Source organism: Echiichthys vipera (genome assembly GCF_963691815.1).
Source record: "Echiichthys vipera genome assembly, chromosome: 21".
Taxonomy (NCBI): Eukaryota; Metazoa; Chordata; class Actinopteri; order Perciformes; family Trachinidae; genus Echiichthys; species Echiichthys vipera.
The window spans coordinates 4,334,731-4,345,008 of NC_139846.1; positions in this window are offsets into that span (position 1 = coordinate 4,334,731).

The following is a 10,278-nucleotide window of genomic DNA, read 5'->3' on the forward strand; positions in this document are numbered from 1 at the left end:
GGAGCGATGTCTGAAAAGTTGCAAAATAAGCATGTGACCTGTTTTAACCCGACCCCTCAAAGAATTGGAATCAAGAACAGTTAAGAACTGTAATTGATGAACAAAATGGGAATTAGAATGACATTTTGAATCGTTAAATTCCAAATGATACCCTACTCTAAGTCTGATGTTTTGAGCCAAGGGAAGGAGCTCAACTATCTCAGAGATATAGCATGTGTCAAAGAGTGCTGCTTATTATCCAGATGACTGAGAATAACACTATGCAGATGATGTGGTTCTGTTAGTTTCTTCAGACAATGACCTTCGGCACACACTGGGGCAAGTTGCATTCGAGTGTGAAGCTGTGGAGATGAGAGTCAGCACCTCTGGGGCCGTGGTTCTCCTCCATTGGGCGCCGGATTGCTCCCCATGAGTGGGAAGTAAGTTACTACCCCAAACAAAGGAGTACAAGACTTTGGGAGAGCTACAGTATTTGAAATTGTGCTCTCAGTGTCCTGGGAATTCAACTTAGCAGATTTGAATTGTGTTAAGTGAATGCAAAGAAAAAAATGTGCTTCCGCCCGGTTTAACACCGGGGACCTTTTGTGTGGAAGAGAGCGGGCCACGCGTTGCTGTGCCAGACCACTTTGCGCCAGTCCTCGTTAGTATAGTGGACAGTATCTCCGCCTGTCACGCGGAAGACCGGGGTCCGATTCCCCGACGGGGAGTCCTTTAGCCACTGACCACCGACTGCGCATGCGACTCCAATGGTTCCACATGCGGATTCCTGTAGGCATTAAATACACCTGCGTCTCAAGCTAGTTTACCAAGAAGAAGTTTGCTAAAGGAAGAAATCTGCCATCTTAAAAGTAATGCAAAGACTGCAAACACACCCACCGCCACCATCTGGAATAGAGTTGGAAAAGCTCATGCGGTCAGGGTGGTAGAGTGGCTGGTCCTTCGAATTCTCTTCTCTTGACAGATAATGTGACAGACATATTAACATCTCTCTTGAAGCCATGTCGGAAAAGACTTTGGACGTCTAGTATTATCATAGCTTTACGGTGATAATATTTTCACATACCTAGCTATCCAGGAAGTAACGATAAAAAGGCCCAAATAGCAATTTTTGGAAAATGTGCATGAGTAAAGTCCTTACCAACAGTGCTCTTTCTATCCATCTTATTTCCCTGTTGGCCTTGGCTCAGGCTGTGTACCGCAGGGTGGGCGAACTGCTGAAACTCTCTGGGGATAAGGTCAAGCAGTGGAAAGGGCACTTTGAGGCCTCCCTGAATCAGACCAACACATCTTAAGGCGCAGTCAGCGTGGGAGAATGGCTGGTCTGGGTATTCAGAATTCTCTGCTCTTTACAGATACTGTGACAGACGTAGTTACATCTCTCTTGGAGCAATGTCTGAAAAGTTGCAAAATAAGCATGTGACCTGTTTTAACCCGACCCCTCAAAGAATTGGAATCAAGAACAGTTAAGAACTGTAATTGATGAACAAAATGGGAATTAGAATGACATTTTGAATCGTTAAAATCCAAATGATACCCTACTCTAAGTCTGATGTTTTGAGCCAAGGGAAGGAGCTCAACTATCTCAGAGATATAGCATGTGTCAAAGAGTGCTGCTTATTATCCAGATGACTGAGAATAACACTATGCAGATGATGTGGTTCTGTTAGTTTCTTCAGACAATGACCTTCGGCACACACTGGGGCAAGTTGCATTCGAGTGTGAAGCTGTGGAGATGAGAGTCAGCACCTCTGGGGCCGTGGTTCTCCTCCATTGGGCGCCGGATTGCTCAACATGAGTGGGAAGTAAGTTACTACCCCAAACAAAGGAGTACAAGACTTTGGGAGAGCTACAGTATTTGAAATTGTGCTCTCAGTGTCCTGGGAATTCAACTTAGCAGATTTGAATTGTGTTAAGTGAATGCAAAGAAAAAAATGTGCTTCCGCCCGGTTTAACACCGGGGACCTTTTGTGTGGAAGAGAGCGGGCCACGCGTTGCTGTGCCAGACCACTTTGCGCCAGTCCTCGTTAGTATAGTGGACAGTATCTCCGCCTGTCACGCGGAAGACTGGGGTCCGATTCCCCGACGGGGAGTCCTTTAGCCACTGACCACCGACTGCGCATGCGACTCCAATGGTTCCACATGCGGATTCCGGTAGGCATTTAATACACCTGCGTCTCAAGCTAGTTTACCAAGAAGAAGTTTGCTAAAGGAAGAAATCTGCCATCTTAAAAGTAATGCAAAGACTGCAAACACACCCACCGCCACAGTCTGGAATAGATTTGGAAAAGCTCATGCGGTCAGGGTGGCAGAGTGGCTGGTCCTTCGAATTCTCTTCTCTTGACAGATAATGTGACAGACCTATTAACATCTCTCTTGAAGCCATGTCGGAAAAGACTTTGGACGTCTAGTATTATCATAGCTTTACGGTGATAATATTTTCACATACCTAACTATCCAGGAAGTAACGATCAAAAGGCCCAAATAGCAATTTTTGGAAAATATGCATGAGTAAAGTCCTTACCAACAGTGCTCTTTCTATCCATCTTATTTCCCTGTTGGCCTTGGCTCAGGCTGTGTACCGCAGGGTGGGCGAACTGCTGAAACTCTCTGGGGATAAGGTCAAGCAGTGGAAAGGGCACTTTGAGGCCTCCCTGAATCCGACCAACACATCTTAAGGCGCAGTCAGCGTGGGAGAATGGCTGGTCTGGGTATTCAGAATTCTCTGCTCTTTACAGATACTGTGACAGACGTAGTTACATCTCTCTTGGAGCGATGTCTGAAAAGTTGCAAAATAAGCATGTGACCTGTTTTAACCCGACCCCTCAAAGAATTGGAATCAAGAACAGTTAAGAACTGTAATTGATGAACAAAATGGGAATTAGAATGACATTTTGAATCGTTAAATTCCAAATGATACCCTACTCTAAGTCTGATGTTTTGAGCCAAGGGAAGGAGCTCAACTGTCTCAGAGATATAGCATGTGTCAAAGAGTGCTGCTTATTATCCAGACGACTGAGAATAACACTATGCAGATGATGTGGTTCTGTTAGTTTCTTCAGACAATGACCTTCGGCACACACTGGGGCAAGTTGCATTCGAGTGTGAAGCTGTGGAGATGAGAGTCAGCACCTCTGGGGCCGTGGTTCTCCTCCATTGGGCGCCGGATTGCTCCCCATGAGTGGGAAGTAAGTTACTACCCCAAACAAAGGAGTACAAGACTTTGGGAGAGCTACAGTATTTGAAATTGTGCTCTCAGTGTCCTGGGAATTCAACTTAGCAGATTTGAATTGTGTTAAGTGAATGCAAAGAAAAAAATGTGCTTCCGCCCGGTTTAACACCGGGGACCTTTTGTGTGGAAGAGAGCGGGCCACGCGTTGCTGTGCCAGACCACTTTGCGCCAGTCCTCGTTAGTATAGTGGACAGTATCCCCGCCTGTCACGCGGAAGACCGGGGTCCGATTCCCCGACGGGGAGTCCTTTAGCCACTGACCACCGACTGCGCATGCGACTCCAATGGTTCCACATGCGGGTTCCGGTAGGCATTAAATACACCTGCGTATCAAGCTAGTTTACCAAGAAGAAGTTTGCTAAAGGAAGAAATCTGCCATCTTAAAAGTAATGCAAAGACTGCAAACACACCGACCGCCACCATTTGGAAAAGCTCATGCGGTCAGGGTGGCAGAGTGGCTGGTCCTTCGAATTCTCTTCTCTTGACAGATAATGTGACAGACATATTAACATCTCTCTTGAAGCCATGTCGGAAAAGACTTTGGACGTCTAGTATTATCATAGCTTTACGGTGATAATATTTTCACATACCTAACTATCCAGGAAGTAACGATAAAAAGGCCCAAATAGCAATTTTTGGAAAATATGCATGAGTAAAGTCCTTACCAACAGTGCTCTTTCTATCCATCTTATTTCCCTGTTGGCCTTGGCTCAGGCTGTGTACCGCAGGATGGGCGAACTGCTGAAACTCTCTGGGGATAAGGTCAAGCAGTGGAAAGGGCACTTTGAGGCCTCCCTGAATCCGACCAACACATCTTAAGGCGCAGTCAGCGTGGGAGAATGGCTGGTCTGGGTATTCAGAATTCTCTGCTCTTTACAGATACTGTGACGGACGTAGTTACATCTCTCTTGGAGCGATGTCTGAAAAGTTGCAAAATAAGCATGTGACCTGTTTTAACCCGACCCCTCAAAGAATTGGAATCAAGAACAGTTAAGAACTGTAATTGATGAACAAAATGGGAATTAGAATGACATTTTGAATCGTTAAATTCCAAATGATACCCTACTCTAAGTCTGATGTTTTGAGCCAAGGGAAGGAGCTCAACTATCTCAGAGATATAGCATGTGTCAAAGAGTGCTGCTTATTATCCAGACGACTGAGAATAACACTATGCAGATGATGTGGTTCTGTTAGTTTCTTCAGACAATGACCTTCGGCACACACTGGGGCAAGTTGCATTCGAGTGTGAAGCTGTGGAGATGAGAGTCAGCACCTCTGGGGCCGTGGTTCTCCTCCATTGGGCGCCGGATTGCTCCCCATGAGTGGGAAGTAAGTTACTACCCCAAACAAAGGAGTACAAGACTTTGGGAGAGCTACAGTATTTGAAATTGTGCTCTCAGTGTCCTGGGAATTCAACTTAGCAGATTTGAATTGTGTTAAGTGAATGCAAAGAAAAAAATGTGCTTCCGCCCGGTTTAACACCGGGGACCTTTTGTGTGGAAGAGAGCGGGCCACGCGTTGCTGTGCCAGACCACTTTGCGCCAGTCCTCGTTAGTATAGTGGACAGTATCTCCGCCTGTCACGCGGAAGACCGGGGTCCGATTCCCCGACGGGGAGTCCTTTAGCCACTGACCACCGACTGCGCATGCGACTCCAATGGTTCCACATGCGGATTCCTGTAGGCATTAAATACACCTGCGTCTCAAGCTAGTTTACCAAGAAGAAGTTTGCTAAAGGAAGAAATCTGCCATCTTAAAAGTAATGCAAAGACTGCAAACACACCGACCGCCACCATTTGGAAAAGCTCATGCGGTCAGGGTGGCAGAGTGGCTGGTCCTTCGAATTCTCTTCTCTTGACAGATAATGTGACAGACATATTAACATCTCTCTTGAAGCCATGTCGGAAAAGACTTTGGACGTCTAGTATTATCATAGCTTTACGGTGATAATATTTTCACATACCTAACTATCCAGGAAGTAACGATAAAAAGGCCCAAATAGCAATTTTTGGAAAATATGCATGAGTAAAGTCCTTACCAACAGTGCTCTTTCTATCCATCTTATTTCCCTGTTGGCCTTGGCTCAGGCTGTGTACCGCAGGATGGGCGAACTGCTGAAACTCTCTGGGGATAAGGTCAAGCAGTGGAAAGGGCACTTTGAGGCCTCCCTGAATCCGACCAACACATCTTAAGGCGCAGTCAGCGTGGGAGAATGGCTGGTCTGGGTATTCAGAATTCTCTGCTCTTTACAGATACTGTGACAGACGTAGTTACATCTCTCTTGGAGCGATGTCTGAAAAGTTGCAAAATAAGCATGTGACCTGTTTTAACCCGACCCCTCAAATAATTGGAATCAAGAACAGTTAAGAACTGTAATTGATGAACAAAATGGGAATTAGAATGACATTTTGAATCGTTAAATTCCAAATGATACCCTACTCTAAGTCTGATGTTTTGAGCCAAGGGAAGGAGCTCAACTATCTCAGAGATATAGCATGTGTCAAAGAGTGCTGCTTATTATCCAGATGACTGAGAATAACACTATGCAGATGATGTGGTTCTGTTAGTTTCTTCAGACAATGACCTTCGGCACACACTGGGGCAAGTTGCATTCGAGTGTGAAGCTGTGGAGATGAGAGTCAGCACCTTTGGGGCCGTGGTTCTCCTCCATTGGGCGCCGGATTGCTCCCCATGAGTGGGAAGTAAGTTACTACCCCAAACAAAGGAGTACAAGACTTTGGGAGAGCTACAGTATTTGAAATTGTGCTCTCAGTGTCCTGGGAATTCAACTTAGCAGATTTGAATTGTGTTAAGTGAATGCAAAGAAAAAAATGTGCTTCCGCCCGGTTTAACACCGGGGACCTTTTGTGTGGAAGAGAGCGGGCCACGCGTTGCTGTGCCAGACCACTTTGCGCCAGTCCTCGTTAGTATAGTGGACAGTATCTCCGCCTGTCACGCGGAAGACCGGGGTCCGATTCCCCGACGGGGAGTCCTTTAGCCACTGACCACCGACTGCGCATGCGACTCCAATGGTTCCACATGCGGATTCCGGTAGGCATTTAATACACCTGCGTCTCAAGCTAGTTTACCAAGAAGAAGTTTGCTAAAGGAAGAAATCTGCCATCTTAAAAGTAATGCAAAGACTGCAAACACACCCACCGCCACAGTCTGGAATAGATTTGGAAAAGCTCATGCGGTCAGGGTGGCAGAGTGGCTGGTCCTTCGAATTCTCTTCTCTTGACAGATAATGTGACAGACCTATTAACATCTCTCTTGAAGCCATGTCGGAAAAGACTTTGGACGTCTAGTATTATCATAGCTTTACGGTGATAATATTTTCACATACCTAACTATCCAGGAAGTAACGATCAAAAGGCCCAAATAGCAATTTTTGGAAAATATGCATGAGTAAAGTCCTTACCAACAGTGCTCTTTCTATCCATCTTATTTCCCTGTTGGCCTTGGCTCAGGCTGTGTACCGCAGGGTGGGCGAACTGCTGAAACTCTCTGGGGATAAGGTCAAGCAGTGGAAAGGGCACTTTGAGGCCTCCCTGAATCCGACCAACACATCTTAAGGCGCAGTCAGCGTGGGAGAATGGCTGGTCTGGGTATTCAGAATTCTCTGCTCTTTACAGATACTGTGACAGACGTAGTTACATCTCTCTTGGAGCGATGTCTGAAAAGTTGCAAAATAAGCATGTGACCTGTTTTAACCCGACCCCTCAAAGAATTGGAATCAAGAACAGTTAAGAACTGTAATTGATGAACAAAATGGGAATTAGAATGACATTTTGAATCGTTAAATTCCAAATGATACCCTACTCTAAGTCTGATGTTTTGAGCCAAGGGAAGGAGCTCAACTGTCTCAGAGATATAGCATGTGTCAAAGAGTGCTGCTTATTATCCAGACGACTGAGAATAACACTATGCAGATGATGTGGTTCTGTTAGTTTCTTCAGACAATGACCTTCGGCACACACTGGGGCAAGTTGCATTCGAGTGTGAAGCTGTGGAGATGAGAGTCAGCACCTCTGGGGCCGTGGTTCTCCTCCATTGGGCGCCGGATTGCTCCCCATGAGTGGGAAGTAAGTTACTACCCCAAACAAAGGAGTACAAGACTTTGGGAGAGCTACAGTATTTGAAATTGTGCTCTCAGTGTCCTGGGAATTCAACTTAGCAGATTTGAATTGTGTTAAGTGAATGCAAAGAAAAAAATGTGCTTCCGCCCGGTTTAACACCGGGGACCTTTTGTGTGGAAGAGAGCGGGCCACGCGTTGCTGTGCCAGACCACTTTGCGCCAGTCCTCGTTAGTATAGTGGACAGTATCTCCGCCTGTCACGCGGAAGACCGGGGTCCGATTCCCCGACGGGGAGTCCTTTAGCCACTGACCACCGACTGCGCATGCGACTCCAATGGTTCCACATGCGGGTTCCGGTAGGCATTAAATACACCTGCGTATCAAGCTAGTTTACCAAGAAGAAGTTTGCTAAAGGAAGAAATCTGCCATCTTAAAAGTAATGCAAAGACTGCAAACACACCGACCGCCACCATTTGGAAAAGCTCATGCGGTCAGGGTGGCAGAGTGGCTGGTCCTTCGAATTCTCTTCTCTTGACAGATAATGTGACAGACATATTAACATCTCTCTTGAAGCCATGTCGGAAAAGACTTTGGACGTCTAGTATTATCATAGCTTTACGGTGATAATATTTTCACATACCTAACTATCCAGGAAGTAACGATAAAAAGGCCCAAATAGCAATTTTTGGAAAATATGCATGAGTAAAGTCCTTACCAACAGTGCTCTTTCTATCCATCTTATTTCCCTGTTGGCCTTGGCTCAGGCTGTGTACCGCAGGATGGGCGAACTGCTGAAACTCTCTGGGGATAAGGTCAAGCAGTGGAAAGGGCACTTTGAGGCCTCCCTGAATCCGACCAACACATCTTAAGGCGCAGTCAGCGTGGGAGAATGGCTGGTCTGGGTATTCAGAATTCTCTGCTCTTTACAGATACTGTGACGGACGTAGTTACATCTCTCTTGGAGCGATGTCTGAAAAGTTGCAAAATAAGCATGTGACCTGTTTTAACCCGACCCCTCAAAGAATTGGAATCAAGAACAGTTAAGAACTGTAATTGATGAACAAAATGGGAATTAGAATGACATTTTGAATCGTTAAATTCCAAATGATACCCTACTCTAAGTCTGATGTTTTGAGCCAAGGGAAGGAGCTCAACTATCTCAGAGATATAGCATGTGTCAAAGAGTGCTGCTTATTATCCAGATGACTGAGAATAACACTATGCAGATGATGTGGTTCTGTTAGTTTCTTCAGACAATGACCTTCGGCACACACTGGGGCAAGTTGCATTCGAGTGTGAAGCTGTGGATATGAGAGTCAGCACCTCTGGGGCCGTGGCTCTCCTCCATTGGGCGCCGGATTGCTCCCCATGAGTGGGAAGTAAGTTACTACCCCAAACAAAGGAGTACAAGACTTTGGGAGAGCTACAGTATTTGAAATTGTGCTCTCAGTGTCCTGGGAATTCAACTTAGCAGATTTGAATTGTGTTAAGTGAATGCAAAGAAAAAAATGTGCGTCCGCCCGGTTTAACACCGGGGACCTTTTGTGTGGAAGAGAGCGGGCCACGCGTTGCTGTGCCAGACCACTTTGCGCCAGTCCTCGTTAGTATAGTGGACAGTATCTCCGCCTGTCACGCGGAAGACCAGGGAAGGATTCCCCGACGGGGAGTCCTTTAGCCACTGACCACCGACTGCGCATGCGACTCCAATGGTTCCAGATGCGGGTTCCGGTAGGCATTTAATACACCTGCGTCTCAAGCTAGTTTACCAAGAAGAAGTTTGCTAAAGGAAGAAATCTGCCATCTTAAAAGTAATGCAAAGACTGCAAACACACCCACCGCCACCATCTGGAATAGATTTGGAAAAGCTCATGCGGTCAGGGCGGCAGAGTGGCTGGTCCTTCGAATTCTCTGCTCTTGACAGATAATGTGACAGACATATTAACATCTCTCTTGAAGCCATGTCGGAAAAGACTTTGGACGTCTAGTATTATCATAGCTTTACGGTGATAATATTTTCACATACCTAACTATCCAGAAAGTAACGATAAAAAGGCCCAAATAGCAATTTTTGGAAAATGTGCATGAGTAAAGTCCTTACCAACAGTGCTCTTTCTATCCATCTTATTTCCCTGTTGGCCTTGGCTCAGGCTGTGTACCGCAGGGTGGGCGAACTGCTGAAACTCTCTGGGGATAAGGTCAAGCAGTGGAAAGGGCACTTTGAGGCCTCCCTGAATCCGACCAACACATCTTAAGGCGCAGTCAGCGTGGGAGAATGGCTGGTCTGGGTATTCAGAATTCTCTGCTCTTTACAGATACTGTGACAGACGTAGTTACATCTCTCTTGGAGCGATGTCTGAAAAGTTGCAAAATAAGCATGTGACCTGTTTTAACCCGACCCCTCAAAGAATTGGAATCAAGAACAGTTAAGAACTGTAATTGATGAACAAAATGGGAATTAGAATGACATTTTGAATCGTTAAAATCCAAATGATACCCTACTCTAAGTCTGATGTTTTGAGCCAAGGGAAGGAGCTCAACTATCTCAGAGATATAGCATGTGTCAAAGAGTGCTGCTTATTATCCAGATGACTGAGAATAACACTATGCAGATGATGTGGTTCTGTTAGTTTCTTCAGACAATGACCTTCGGCACACACTGGGGCAAGTTGCATTCGAGTGTGAAGCTGTGGAGATGAGAGTCAGCACCTCTGGGGCCGTGGTTCTCCTCCATTGGGCGTGGGATTGCTCCCCATGAGTGGGAAGTAAGTTACTACCCCAAACAAAGGAGTACAAGACTTTGGGAGAGCTACAGTATTTGAAATTGTGCTCTCAGTGTCCTGGGAATTCAACTTAGCAGATTTGAATTGTGTTAAGTGAATGCAAAGAAAAAAATGTGCTTCCGCCCGGTTTAACACCGGGGACCTTTTGTGTGGAAGAGAGCGGGCCACGCGTTGCTGTGCCAGACCACTTTGC